This window comes from Vanessa atalanta, chromosome 15 (assembly GCF_905147765.1).
Source record: "Vanessa atalanta chromosome 15, ilVanAtal1.2, whole genome shotgun sequence".
Classification (NCBI taxonomy): Eukaryota; Metazoa; Arthropoda; class Insecta; order Lepidoptera; family Nymphalidae; genus Vanessa; species Vanessa atalanta.
In genome coordinates, this window is record NC_061885.1 from 1,291,488 (window position 1) to 1,308,220 (window position 16,733).

General features: G+C 32.8%; 1 protein-coding gene across 1 annotated transcript in view; it reads right to left on the reverse strand.

Moving 5' to 3' along the window:
• Positions 1–16,733, reverse strand: part of LOC125069516 — a 124,307-nt gene that overhangs the window by 54,178 nt on the left and 53,396 nt on the right. The window lies entirely within an intron of this gene.

Sequence of the window (16,733 nt, forward strand, 5' to 3'; positions counted from 1 at the left end):
CTGTAAATTTCCCACTGCTGGGCTAAGGCCTCCTCTCCCCATTGAGGAGAAGGTATGGAGTATATTTCACCACGCTGCTCCAATGCGGGTTGGTGGAATACACATGTGGCAGAATTTAGTTGAAATTAAGATACGTGCAGATTTCCTCACGATGTTTTCCTTCACCGCCGAGCACGAGATGAATTATAAACACAAATTAAGCACATGAAAATTCAGTGGTGCCTGCCTAGGTTTGAACCCGAAATCATCAGTTAAGATGCACGCGTTCTAACCACTGGGCACTCGGCTCTTAGTATTACAAGTACTTAGTAACCACAAATACTATTCAATAATTCATTATAATGATTTTTCTTTTATTTTTTCCAAAAAGTTTTTTTTTTTAATGAATAAGTCCTTTATCCAAGGAACTCTAAAAAGTATTATACTTAATCTGTCTGACGAGAATAAATATAGATAGCCATTAAGATCTATCTGTAATAAAAAAAAATAGTAAATGCATTGACTCCAGTTATCAGTTCAATCATGATAAGAAATAGGATAAATTCTTACGATAAATTGAAAATTATCCAAAGGATTATTATAGGATTAATAGATTATTAAAGTACAGACCAACATACAGCCTTACTAATATTTTTTTAACTAGATTATTTGTTATATATTGTACAAATATATATATATATATATATTATCTTTATAATTTAATATCTCTTGTTTTCAAATCCCTTCCCTTATCATCCCTTCTTCATTGATTTCGTATCTTATTTGTGATATCAGAATGATTTTATATTTTAGAATCGTTAGATATATATATCTATTGAGTGTAGAGCACTCCCTCAAGCTCACGCTTTGTGAGACGTGTAATATTATAGTCTTTAAGTTTCATACAAAATGTGTCAAACAAGCGGAGGATTCGGAATTGATTTTTATAGAAAGTGAAATCTATTTTCCAAGGTAAGAAGTGAACCTGGTGATTTTAAACGATATAAAATAAATATTTTTCCTCGAATATAACGAAAATGATACTCGTTATTTGTATGACTTCTTATTTCTCCCATGATATTTGAAGATGTATGTTTATTATTCGAGAGTATTAAACAGTTGTTGAGTCAAATGATATGTTAGTATTCAATTATTGACACCGATTTCCGACCTCATCTGAAATTTATTTAATTCGTATTCGCGAACACAAGCCTGATATAGTTACTTTGAAGTCATTTCCCAAATATCAGTAGAAAATATTTTCAAAGAAGCACATAGGCGTTCGTCCTCTACATATTGTGTAAGCTTCGCTTTGAACAATTCCATCTTTCACTGTTCAATTGCCCGCAGCTGTGTGCGTGGCGTATTTGAAGTTAACGGTCTGCTTTTCACGTATTCATAGCAGAACAGTTATTGGAATGTTTATTTTACGTCGCGTATTCTCTTTATGTACAGTATGTAGCTGTCCCACACATACGTCGTTGACTTTGCTCGCTTGGGCGTAACTGATATATGTATATGCCGCTTCGACCCACCCCCCCCCCCCCCTCTCACACACGCGCCCCGTGCTCTGTAATTGCGAGGAAAAGTGTAAGAGGTCCGTTTAATGTCCCATCCCGATTTGATTTAAAAATCGTTTAAGATAAAAATATATGAAAAAGTATTCTGCAATAATAAGCCTAAAGCTTAACATCGTTTAGTTTAAAAAATATAAAAGAATAATAACGATAGGGCACTTTAAATATTTTTTCTATTAAAGTTTTTTTTAACTCCGAATAAATGCTATTTGTCATGTAAGTTAACATATTTTTTTTTAGAGAAAAAAGGAAATGACTTAAGGAAAAGATGGGAGCTTCCATGGCGCTTATCTAGTGGAGTTTGTTGGATACACATATGGCAGAATTTCATCGTCGTTTCATCACCGACCACGAGATATATTATAGAAAGTAAGTTCTCGTAAGCTTAAAATTGCCTGTCTGGATGTCAATCCTCCAGCTTGTGTTAAAAGGCTTGTTACATTTGATTGTTTTAAAAAAATAAAATATATGAATAATTTAATCATTTAAAGTACAAACGGAGCAAAAATTCCATTTGAAAAGAGATCATACATTAGCTATACAGGCTGTTCGAATACTATTACCATTTACATAAACGACCGTATACAGTTCAAGTACATGCAGGCATCACCCCACGGGACCCGAGACAGTAACGAATTAGGACGTAAACTGCGCGAACCGAATAATTAATTAATGAACATGAAACTTCTATAATGAACCGTGCCTCGGAGAAATGAGCTCACCGTCTTTAGTTTTCATGGCGATATATGAGTTTACGTAAAACTGATATCATTAATCTTAGTTGAGCAGATGTTTAACTTTCTTTTCATCATTTGAGTACTTTTGAATCAACAACATGTCATTGTTAAATAACGCGTGATTGTGATCTTCATAAATAACAAATATGTGTTAATAAAATACAATTAAATGTATGTATACCTAACAATAGTTGGTGGTAGGGCTTTGTCCATCTAGGTAGGTACCACGCACTCATCAGATATTCCACCTATTTAGCATAGCAGTGCTCAGTATTGTTGTGTTCCGGTTTGAAGGGTGAATGAGATAGTTTAACTACAGACACAAGGGACGTAACATCTTAGTTCCCAAGGTTGGTGGCGCATTGGTGATTGGTGATTGGCAAGGAATGGTTAATATTTCTTACAACGCCATTGTTTTTGAGCGGGTAGTGACCACTTACCATCAGGTGGCCCATTTGCTTGTCCGCCTACCGATATCATAAAAAAAGTATCCTAATTGTTTGATTTACTCTTCTGTTTATTGAGTAATATATAATAAGTTTTGGTTATATTTTCATACGATTTAAGTTTATATTCTCAAAGTTATATTACAGAATATGGATGCAATGCAGTGTGCATTGATGCAAATAATCATAATAATGGAGATACATAACTTTTGCACTCTCTAAAAATTATATTTAAACAATTGACATAAAACGCCAGTTTAACTACAGACACGAGGGACATAACATCTTAGTTCTCAAGGTTAGTGGAACATTAGAATGGTTAATATTTTTTGTAGCAATGACTAGTGGTGGTGAAATTAATTTGCACAAATCGATACAAAAAAAGAGCCGAGATGGCGTAGTGGTTGGAACGCGTGCATCTTACCCGATGATTTCGGGTTCAACGACAAGCACCACTGAATTTTAATGTGCTTAATTTGTGTTTATAATTCTTGTGGTCGGCGGTAAAGGATAACATCGTGAAGAAACCTGCATGTGTCTAATTTCAACGAAATCCTGCCATATGTGTATTCTAACCCGCATTGGAGTAGCGTGGTGGAATATGTTCCAAACCTTCTCCTCGAAGGGAGAGGAGGCCTTAGCCCAGCAGTGGGAAATTTACAGGTTGTTAATGTAATGTATGTAATACCCAAAAAGAAAACGATTGTACCTACTTTACTCCTAAGATATCAATATTTGTCGTGTTTTCTGCAGATGGCCTAACGGTTAAAACAGGTGAATTATATACAAATATTACGGATAAAAAAGCTAGCACTGCTGCATTTTTATTTGCTTAAATTGATTTAAATAACTCTCCTGCACAGCGGTCAAGGAAAACAACTTGACTCTCGCATGTATCGGACGAAAATCTTAACTATTTGACGATCTAATCTTATTGAAGCGGCGTTGTGAAAACTCATAAACTTTTTCTCAAAGGAGAGGAGGAATTACCCGAGCAGGACATTAGCAGGCTATCATTTCACTTTTATCTAAAGATATAAAAAGTCGAGATAGACCCGCGATAAACACTCGGAACTTAACTAACGTCACGAGTCAACTGCTTGATTTGTATTCGACATGCATTTTATGCTTTGCGTGAAAGGAAATTTTCGTTGGGTGTAGGAAAATGCGCATATTTGAGGATCTGAGGCACGTATCTGTCAATTCGTAATGAAGAAGCGTGTTACTTTAGACTTTGAATTTTCATCGTACGACCTAGGAAAATCTACGTTAAGAGAATTCATTTTTGTTTTAATTTATTTTTGGGAAGGCATGTACCAAATATATCTTCTGAACGTAAGTGCTCATGTTTCCTCATATATATAAATAACAGGAGGATTGACAGAGGATAAATGTGCCTCCAATCAGAGAATGTAAGTTCCCTCCGTTATTCCTAAACCGAAACAGAACAATAATAAGCATTGATATATGGCGTTAGCGTGTCATAATTGTTGTGTTTGCTGATATACTCTGTAATGAAAAACGTAACTACTGAGTTTCTTGCCGGTTTTTCTCGGTAGAATCCGAATCTAGTGGTAGGTTTAAATTTAGTTCAACAGTGTAACATGACGATTCAAACGTGCTTTTATGATAACGATTTTGAGTGATAACCATATAGGTAAAAATGAGGGTTTTGTAGTATTTTATTGCGTAAAATCCAAGTATATAGGTTGTAAAAATACGACTCAACGCAAGACTTCTAACTTCAGTGGTATTCGTGATAAAATGTCAAAGTATTCATAACATTACAAAGTTCAAACCTCGAAATACATGCAGTTATGACCACATAACGCTCCTTCGGAAGTCGTTAAGGGCGTAATTCTCATAAAAGTGCTATAAAGATGAGTTCATAAACCCATCGTAAAATTCCTTAACTTAGGGATGACACTAAGCTCTTTAAGATATTACGATGTATAATGTTGTACCAAAACTTATTGCTAAACATCTTTTAAAGAGATTATCGCAAAAGCTAAGATTAACAATTATGGTAAGTATATAATTGTTAGAATTGAATCTTATTATTTTATGTTATGATAAGGCTTCGCTAGCGTGAGAGAGGAGGTGAGCAGGTGTTCGGAATCTTATATGTTAAGTGATAAGGGTATAAGCTACCTTTGTTTCAACTTTCATGCAAATTCGTCCAGAAGTGCGATCCTGTAAGAATTCACATCGTATCTCACTCGTGAAATGTTGACAACTGACTTACAATTATACGTGCCATTTTGATACGTGTATCCTAAACATTTCATAATTTCACACGATTTTCTGCGGTGAGATTCGAGTTTCTTGTTACAGAATTGCCCTATATGAAACATACATAAATCCATTGTCATTTTTCACAAACTTTTGCGTTTATAGTATTAGAAGTATTTCAAATAAGTGAACTTGGTTTTGAATTGAGAATTTGAATCCGTTCGATCCTGATTGTAGTTTCAAAAAAACCTCGGAATCAACTTTTAGTAACATTGTATTGCTTTATACTATTTTGTTGAGTATCAAAACTTCTTTTCGGTTTTGTGTTAGAAAGTGATGTTAAGGTTTAAAATTGTCTTGTTTCTAATAATCAAAGCACATGTTTCTGATGGTAATCGCCGTTAAAGTGCACCTTGATCTTAAGTGCGTTTGATAAATATGAAAGTCAGTTCACAAATTATCCTTGAATCGATGAAGTCTTTGGAATACAAAAGGTCCGTTCGTTCATTCTTGTTCAATTGCACGATAAAGTATAAAAGGAACTATTCAACGTCTATTTAATAGGTGTAAAATAAAAAAGCACAGTTGAAAGCACCACTGCTTTATATAGCTGATGACTTCGTGTGACGCCGAGTTTATTTAAGTCGAACAAATATATCGAAAGTGATTTTTAAATTGAAGCAACAAAAAATGTTCTAAGTTACCTTTCTTTCATCTTCATTGGAAACAATTTAAATTATTTTATAATAGAATTCCGCAGATATTTTTACTTTGCCGATTCATAAATTTAAATCATTTGTTAAAAATATATTAATAAATAAAGCATATTATTAATAGATTATATAGATGATAAAAAACGTGGTGCTAATACTTTTAGGTTAACTTTCAGAATATTTTAAATATATATAATTGTATTTAATTAAAATAACTTTGTATTTAAAATGTTGGAAATGAATAACTATTGAGTTTCTTGCTGGATCTTTTCAGTAGAGTCTACTTTCCAACCGGTGGTAGATATAAAATGACGTTTTAAAAGTGCTTGTAAAAGCCTACTCGAATAAAGTACATTTTGATTTTGATTAAAAAATACATTTATGTTGATTACACTTTATTTTGTTTATCGTCAAATATAAAAGAATGTGCATTTAAAATAATAATGACGTCACTAAATTGCCAAGCTGTGAACTCTGTCACATATTTCCACAGCGTAACGAGTTTTGATATGAAGGTACAATATTGATTGTCATTGTAACGAGCAGGCAGTTCAAACAAGCAATTGAATACGAAATGGACAAAAATTGACTCAATTCACTCGAATGGCAAGGCTGGTTTTTCACAGAATTCTAGTATCTCTATGTTAAATCTGTTGAAAAGTAAATAGGCTATAATTGACCTACTGGGTACTTTATACCTTCTGTTTCTTTTAATTTGATCGTTGCTGTTTTTTCTAACTCGATATTATACTGCTGAGGTTGTAAGACGTGCAATATTTTCTCACAATATTTTCCTATGCTAACATCAAGTCATTTGTACTTGCTTTGTTTTGAAGCAATCTTCGGTCGTCGATCTTTGCATCATTTCATATTTATAATTAGACAAAAAAAAAAATTCAAACATATTTTTAACATTTTAACAAATGAATATCTGAAGCCAGTGGTGTACTGGATCTCTCAACGTTGTACAATATTGCAACCGAATATTTAGTATTCACCAAAGCTTGCATTCGTTCATCCGTTCATTCGTTCATTTCCATCTATCCAGCTTCAAGTAAATCTTGAATCATTTATATGCGTGCCTGTAGCTCGAACACTTTAATTATTCAAACTTTAGTTATGATGCCGTTGAGTGAACATGATGATTCAACGTTCATATGCCTTAAATGCGGGCATGCATTGATGGCAGAAGTTTTTGTAAAATTTCGTCCAGGAATTGCTTTGTTCTGATGTTGTAATTTATAAATAAATGATTATAATAATATGACTACCTACGTCTCGTATTGCTACTTATAATTTGTTTACAATATTATAATAATAAATATCACTTCTCGTCAACCCTCCAACAACGAGGATTCACTACAGGCAACGGGCCCGCCAAGCGATTTTAATTTAGTATATTTAATTTATTAAATTTAATTAAATATTTTGTCACACGTAAATGAGCGTTGAAGACGAGAAAAGGGATATTGTAAAATATTACCCATACTTTTAGAAACATAAAAAATTACAGTCAATACAACTTTTTCTTCTGTTCAAAGAACAATCAAATAATCAACTAGATAGATCTGATTGGCAAATAGTATCTGTCTTGATACAATTATATATGTATCTAGTAAAGTCACGTCTTAAGGAAATTATAAACAAATATCTTTCGAAGAATATTCAAATGTGCCAAAAATGCTTGGCGGTGAGGACTTCCTATCTAATATTATAATTTCTATAGAAAGTTCGTAAGTATCGTTTTCACGTGTATATGAAACTTAATAGATCATCATGCCTGCAAAAACTAGTTTTATATAGGAGCCGATATGGCAGTAAATGATTTCAACTGTAAATTCGGTTATGACCTTTCACAAGTACACACTTTTGTTTAACTAAACACCGATGTTCTCTTAATTACACATTCCTTTCCGTTTTATGATGAAGGCAAGGCATTAATCTCCATTACAGAATGCACTACCTCATATACTTTTTTTAAGCAATAGTTTGGCGGATGGTCAAATGGGCCACCTGATGGTAAGTGGTCAGCACCGCCCGTAGACATTGATGCTTTAAGAAATAATAACCATTCCGTACATTACATCATTGCAACCCCAACCAAAGCCTTGTTATGTATCTTATGCCTGTAGTTACACTGGATCACTCACCTTTTAAACCGGAACACAATGATACTAAGTATTACTGTTTGGTGGTAGAATAACTGATGAGTGGGTGGTATCTACCCAGACGGACTTGCATAAAGCCCCGCCACCATACATTTCCCACAATGTTTTATTAATTAGGTATTAAATCAAAATTATAATATACTTTGAGCATGTAATTATATTGGCTAGTGAGTGAACTATGAGAATTTAAAGTTATACTAAATTACTGAACATAAGAATGTTCTAGTTTATTCGCAAAACATCATAAATAATTTAAACGAGAACCTAAAGTTCTAGTTGTGAGATGCCATACACTGGTACACAGATTTCCCGATGTAATGCGTATTCAATATACTAATGGACTTAGGATGCTGTTGGCGTCACGGCGTTTTTATAGTCCATCTCACATATTTGCAGTATCACGTACTAATGGCTTTTATTTTCAAAAAATACTTATTTCGATCCTGTGAATGAAAGGAATACAAAATTGTTTACGTATATTGTTTGAATTAATTGAATCATAAGAAATTATTATTGAGAACTCAAAAAATAATTATTGTTTTAACGTTAACCCACTGAAGGCTCTATATATAAATAATTATTTTTATGGGCCGTACCAACAATGCATCCTTTACATCTGTTTTTTTTTTTTGAAATGACTTGCTTTAATTAGAACTATTCTTCATTACCGATAAAATTTAGAGTTCCAATATTATAAAGAGATTATAACTGTGTTCTGGTTTAGTTTGAGCGTGAGCCAGTGTAAATAAAGGTACAGGGAATAGAAGAAGTTATCTCGTTATCAGTCCTCATTAACGCTTCAAGGAATGGATTATGTTTATTAAAAGAGATAGAAACTACGAGCGAAATGAAAAAAAAAACCTTCCCTTACGGGACACCATGTGACATATTACCTTATATTTTTGCTACAAACACACACACACACACACAATGATTTTGAGAAAAATGTAAGTGTTTACGTGCCATGCACACAGGGGACAGCATAAAAGCATGTCATGTAGTTTTCCAGCACGGCTTACATAAAAATAGATACAAAAATTAACTGTTTATTTTTCTTCGTATTTTTTGTAAAAAGAAGTTTTATTTTAAATAATAATAGTTGTTAAGTGTACTTTTGTAATATACGAATTCGTATAGATACGGATTGGTCATTGCGTTTCGTTGCGCAACGTGCTAGGTAGACAGTCGGCCTATATCTCGCTCCATTTTTCAGGTTAACAATACCAGTTTTTTTACGCGCCCATCGTTCTGAAGTTTCAAATTTTTTTTTTCAATGCTTCATCTATTTTTTTTAGTTACTTCGATTTTTTGAAAATATTGTTTTAATTTTGAGCCATTGTTTTTATTATTCACATGTACGTAAACTACAAATATTTCATATACATATATACTTCTAAACTAAGACATATATACTTCTAATTTTAAATGTGATTGTAACGCCATCCGTTATCTCTTTACATTTAAACCGCTGAACCGATTTTGATGAAATTTTGTCTGGAGATAGTTTGATTTCCGGGGAAGACATAGGCGTTATTTTTTTAATTAATCCATCGAGTGGTAAACTATGATGATGTTTGTGTGTAAAGTTTTATATGAGTGGACATAGCCGCAGGTTCAGCTAGACGTTTATAATTTTGGAATTCAACAGTGGTGTTTATTAGTTTGTGTTCATATATTGGTGACAATATAAACAATCTTTTTTTTTTAGACAAAACAAAGGCGTCTTTGAAATTAATTTATTTTATATCATCTTATCGTTAAAATAGAAAATTGCTATTAAACTATTTTATCTTCTAGTTAGCAACAAAACAATATCTACTGTGAGGAATATATTAAATCATTGAAAAGTAACACAATTGTCTATGCCTAAAACTAATTGTGTTTATTTGATAAGTGTTATTAGTAGATAAATAAGACAATTAACTTAATTACACATACAATTAACCAACCGCTCCGTCTTTCGTGATCGCGTAATAAAATCGGTTGACATTTAACCTTTAATGTGTATATAATAAACGCTCTAAATACCATGAAAATAGATAAAGTTTCATAATACATAATGAGGCATTGCAACAGCTATATACAGGGTTATTTGTAAAACATTAACAGCCTTGCATGACGATATTAGTAACAGCTTTTGTTCTATAAAGTATTTTATAGCTTCATATATTGTAATGTTCACGTGAAAAGGTTATAAAGGAGTAACTATTGAGTCTAGAATAATCTATATATACATTTCGAATCAGTAATTTAAAAAATATATCGTTTCAAAAACTTTTCTAAGGGATTAATTTAAGTGTATTTTGATTTAATTCGGTATATCTTAGTATCAAAGAAATGATTTATTTTATTATTTGAATCGTATTAAAATATTTTACAAATCGATTCGAACTTCGATTATGGTTTCGAGGTTGAATCACTGAATTGAATGTGATTACATTTTGAAATCAAAGAAAGTCCTACTACTTATAATAAAGCCTACGAAAGACCGCCCCCCCCCCTGACAAGCGGGTGGTTTTTAATATTTTTAGGTAATACGTAATCTAGATAACTGAACTCTTATAGATCTTTGCAAGATGATTGCGATTGTTGCGATGATTATTTAGGATAACTTAAATAATAAAATGTCACGTTAGCTATTTCAAGTGAAAACAATAATAAATTTTAGAAAGCTTGTCAAAACACCGAGAAACAATAGGGTAAATTGCACCGAAAACTTAACAGATTCGAGCGCTTTCAGACGGCACTAAAACAATTCAGAAATTTCTTTGGGTTTTGAGTCAGTCAGTCTTATATCAGTGAGAACAAATTATTAAATTTTTATATGTAGCATTTAAACGAAATATTTATATGCAAAAAGGTTTACCTGAGTGTGTTCAATAACGAAGATGGAGTCTATTATACAAAAAAGACTTCAAATATTTCAGACACTGATTGCTTAAGTAGTCTACGAAGCACGACAGTGTCCTCCACCAAACTACATCTATTAACCCTTTAAGGCTTTGTGATCTGCCTTATAAGATAACTGGAATAACGACGCATTTAAAACGTATGCGAATGAATAACAAACATTAATGATACCATTTACATATAGTAATATTAGTAATTTTTTTTTTTATTTTTCTCTAACTAAATTTAATAAATATTCAGAAACTAGCAATCCATCCTGACTTTACGTGCGTGAAATTTGGTAATAGTGAAAATTATATGATATAAATATAAAATATTCCCTATAACACTCAGGAAAATGTAAAAATCTACCAGTAATTTTTATTAGTCATTAGTTCCGGAGATATATATGTTTATTCTTAATGTTGTATCTCCAAATCATAAAACAAGTCTGTACTTAATGGATCGCAACGGTCAGCTAGGAATTGCCTGAAAGTTATAATACAGAAAAAAAAGATATTTCTCAAGAGCGCAGTATGCTTTGAAACTTTCCAGCTTGTTCCATTTAAGCGCTTTTTTTTAACCTGCGCTTGAAGTTTTTAAAATGTAATTTGTTTTTAATCATGAAGTGGTCTTAGGCGAGTTAATCTTTTCAATAATATATAAGATTTGTTTGTGTTTACGTATCCGTTCGTTTGGATAATGGTCATTCATAAACAGTAACCTTTTGAAGTTAAAATCCAGCTTGAATAGAATTTTATAACCGGGTTTTTTTATCCTTGATTTATATATATGATAAACATACACCAGTTTTAAATAAAAAAAGCGCTTTATTAATAACGACTGTTATAGAAAAGATTTACTAAACTCAAATATGAGATTTCATCTTAGTTAATCTTTTAAGGGAATTGTTGCAAATATACAGTTTAGATTATTTATATACCTTGATAGAGTGTCGTACTACAAAAGAACTAAACGAGCCAACTTTATCATCTCGGTGTAAGTGAAAGTTACGAGCCAGAGTTAAAAAAAATCATACTACTTAACTCTTGTGCATGTACATACTTAGGAGCCCAATGTGGGCCATTATATTCTTTTTTTAGCTTTGATAGTTTAGCTCACTTGGTGGTAGGGCTTTGTGCAAGCCAGACTGGGTAGGAAACACCCACTGATTGGACATTCTGCCGCCAAGTAGCGTTACTTGGTATTGTTGTATTCCGGTACTAAGGGTGAGTGACCCATTGTAATTACAGGCACAAGGGACATAACATCTTAGTTGCCAAGGTTGGTGGCGCATTGGTGAAGTAAGGGATAGTTAATATTTCTAACAGCACCAATGTCTATGGGCGGTGGTGTCCACTTAACATAAGGTGACCCATTTGCCGAATAAATAATTAAAGATTTAAATAAAGATGACGAAAATTATGACCATATAAAGATTAACTTTAGTAAATACGTCGATCAATGTCACATTAATTATTAGGCTTGATAATTTTTCAGATGAGAAGTTCTCAATAGCAGTCCGAAATTTGGAAGTTAAAATTGATAGCCCTGCCATGCTTGAGAGCAAGTAAAAACGTTGTCCCTACGCCTTAAGTCTTCCGGTCGTGTCAGATTTCCGTTCCACTGGTTTATGAGATTGGGGGAGAGTTCAAATAAACTTGTGACTGCTTCGATGGTCTGGTGGCTATATAAATGGCCCCAGATCTTGACGTCCTGGGTTCAAGCCCTAGGTCAGACCGATAACAATTTATTGGGTATATATCGAAAATTTCTTAGTCTCAGAGCACAGCAGCCTCAGAGTCTGGAATTTGGAAATTTGTACACTTCCGGAAATCGGTAAGCACGTAATATTGGTCCTGCACCTGAATTCTTTCCGGTCGAGTCAAATTAGCCGTCACATCGGATGATGAGAGTGAGGAAACAATGCGATGCGATGCAATTAAATTGGTCAGGACAACATCATCATCATAGTATTCTCAAACGCCTTGACCTTGACGAAATTAGTAAGAAAGATCTTCATTACTGAGCCTTTAGGTCTTATAAATAATCTTTTATTCCTTCGTTATTTTCAATATCCGTGTATACTATATACTATAATTATTTAAAACAAACAGACATTTTGGACAAAACGTCAAAAAGTTTACTTATATTAAATTAAAACTTTAAACCAAAGTTTCAAAGTAATATTGCGATGGGTAAAGAAACGAAACAAAGGGGTATTAAGGTTGTTCGCACTGCATTAATATACATTCTTATACTTAACACTTTAAATGAGCAAAGATGGTATATTAAGCTGAGGGGGCCAAATTATTGAAATCCAAAATTTTAAACTGAAGATTGTGGATGCCTCGAACCTAATATGTGTTTATTGTATGCAATGGTACAGGCAACTTTGCGATGAAACATGAATGTATGGGATGAAATTCTGCCACACGTATATCCACTACTATGAAGCAGCGTGATTGAATATAATTCAAACCTTCTCCTCAAGTTGAGGGAGCCTTATCCCAGCTGTGTTAAGGGTAACTAGTTTATTACGTTTGTTACGGACCCCTTTACTTAATAAAATGTTTGTTCTGTCTTGAATAATGCTCTGTTTTAAAACTCTTATTAAAAGAAATATTCAAAGCCCAGTTTTCTATAGTTGATACTATTTTCTTTATCAAACACACTAACGACAATAATTATGGTGCGAATTATAAACGAGCCCGATTTGATACGTGATGTGATAAATCGGTTTGCGTTTTTAAGATAAACCTCTTTGGATAAAAATATTTCGTATAAATTCTAAATATAAAAATGTAATAGTTTGGCCTTACAAATATACGCTCAAAGCTCAAAGAAATTTCACTTCAAAAATACATTACGCGGAAAACGAATTTTATTTGCTTCGGTTGAATTTCTGAGGTACTGAATTGTTTTAGTGCCGTCTGAAAGCGCTCGAATCTGTTAAGTTTTCGGTGCAATTTACCCTATTGTTTCTCGGTAATTTGACAAGCTTTCTAACATTTATTATTGTTTTCACTTGAAATGCCAGAGGATCTTTGATATAATTTTATTTTTTAAATTATGTATTAATCAAAATAGTTCAATTACGTCGTTTTTATATATAAATATGCTCTAATTTGTACTAATAATATAAATATAAAATTTGTTTCTTTGAAGGTCAGGGTTCACCTCCAGAACTAATGATCTAATCCTAAATTAAATGTTAATATAATAAAATGTTTTGAAGTCCTCCGTGGTCGAGTACACCGGTTTCCATGACTACGCCACACCGAGGTCCCGGGTGTGATTCCCAGCCGAGGCGATGTAGAAAAAGTTCATTAGTTTTCTATGTTTTCTTGGACCTGGGTGTTTGTTGTTACTACTGATTTTCCATAACACAAGTGATTTAGCTACTCACATTGAGATCAGAGTAATGTATGTGATGTTGTCCAATATTTTAAATTAAAATTTTTATCATATATATTTTTTTTATTTATAAATTGCATCTGTGCGAAGTCGGAATTGACAATTTTATACATGAAGATAAATGATTAATTTTAAATATCTTATCAATCTGCTTATATCTATTACGGAAAAAGTTGAATCAACTTTCACGGAACATTCACGAGTTAGCAGTTCTTCTTGCGAACATCTCCTAGCTTCGTGCGCACAAAAACAAATTTTGATCAAGTTCCCAAATGGATGATACCGTGGCTGTTTTTAATGTATTTACTTATTCATAATTTTAATATGGCAGATGACCATACATGATATTAAATAGTAAAATAAAACTGTTCTTAAATTATACATATATATAAATTAATTATTTATATTGTTTTTTTTCTAATTTATACAATATTGAAGTAACGTTAAATAAAATAATCGATTTTATGTATAGAAAAATTATACATTAATTGAAGCTAATAAGTAACAGCCCACAATTGGACAAATGCCTCTTTCCTCTTTACACGTAATAATTTGCCCTGGGCGTTGAACCGGGCACGGGGCTTTGAGTACAAATTCTGTCCGCTGAGCCATCTCCGTTTAATAAGGTAATAATAAATGTAAGCAAATTTGTTACAATTTTTCATAATAGTGATTGATATTTATCATTAATATCAATTGAATGAGGTTCATTAAGCATTTTGTGGATGACAATACACGTGCGGTGCTAAGTGCGTTCCGTTTTGTGCCTCGAACTAGGTCAGGTACGGTGACCACACAATTGAAATTAGTAAAGCTTTCAATAATATCGCGATCAGTTTTGTTGACCATGATATTATGTTAACTTCGGGACAATCTGAGTTTTTAACCAAAAATCTATATTATTATTAAGACTTATTTAATAAGACAATTTTCCAAAAAGATTTTTTTAAATTTCTTTTCTGTAAAAAATTGTTGATTTATCTCGAGCATCATTCGTATTTTTTGTTCTTTTTTTTATGGCATTGGTTGGCGGATGAGCATATAGGCTACCTAATGGTAAGTGGTTACCACCGCCCATAGACAAAGGCGGTGTAAGAAATATTAACCATTTCTTACATCACCTATGCGCCACCAACCTTGGGAACTAAGATGTTATGTCCCTTGTGCCTGTGATTACACTGGTTCATTCACCCTTCTAACCGGAACACAAAAATACAGAGTACTCTTATTTGGCGGTAGAATATCTGATGCGCGGGTGGTACCTACCCAGACGGGCTTGCACAAAGCCCTACCACCTATAAAATTTGTATAGAGTACAATGATAGAAATTTTACGAAAACATCACGAACTACTAGGTTAAGTCAACATAATCAGACAAATGTTTTTGTATTAATATACATAATAGCTCGACATTCTTCGTTCTAATTATATATATCTCTAACAATTGTCATGGCTCCTAGTTATTATCAAACGGCTTAGAAGTTGACGTGACGAACTTTGAAGCGTCGATAGCAATGGTATACGGCTGCCCTAGAGGTTTAATCCTGACCCTGGGATTATTGTCGTCCCCACTCCTAGCCCAAGCTTTAATCTTAATCGGAAGTACACCTTCAACTAGGGATATCAGTTATTCCTTAAAATAGAGCATTGCTACTATTCTTTCAAAATACACGTAGAATAAATCTTTTACCATTAAAAAAATAACCCGGATCAGCAAAATTAATATTCCTTATAATAAGTCAACGGAGTTAAAGTATATTAATCTTTAACATAAATAAGAAACATCCAACTTTATAAAAATATAAATTATAATTTTCAATGGTGAAATAAATTAACATTTTACTGTAATGTTATTTTGTTTGCGTTGAATTATTTTTAAATAATACAAGCGCTAAAGATCAGTATCGAAATCGTTTAGTTCTGTTCGTAAGCCTACATTATATCTAGATTATGGGAAATAGGTTTACGAGTCAACGAAACGTTGCCAAGTCTGGAGAAACAATTCTAGATAAAATTGCGGATAGCGCGTTTTATTTTCGCGAAAAAACTTATTAAGTTCAAGTTGTATCGTCGTAATTAACGATCTTGGCAAATGAAAAATCAATTACAATTTTCTACAAATCTGAGACAATGCGACATGAAGGCACGTTTTTTTAATATTTTAGAAATTCTACCATTGATTTATGAATCGGATAAGTATAAAAACTTGGCATCAACATCTGGGTGAGTCCAAGAATTTAAAAGGATTGTTGACCAGGGTTAGTAGGTCGTAGTTAATATAAATATATGTTTATAAAAATCTTAACATGATATTATAACTTTATTGATTGTGGGTATACGTCTATTTTATATCAATTAAGTTTCCATGTTGAAATAAGAATGCGGTATTCCATGTCTTTTTCATTTTTAGTAGGGCAAATGGCCAACCTGATGGTAGACAGTCACCACCGCCCATAGATATTAGCGCTGTTAGAAATATTAAGCATTCCTTACATCGCCAATGCGCCACCAACCAGTGTACAAGAACATGTTTTTTATGACGATGATTCAAATTTGAAGCGGGTGTATCTGTTAA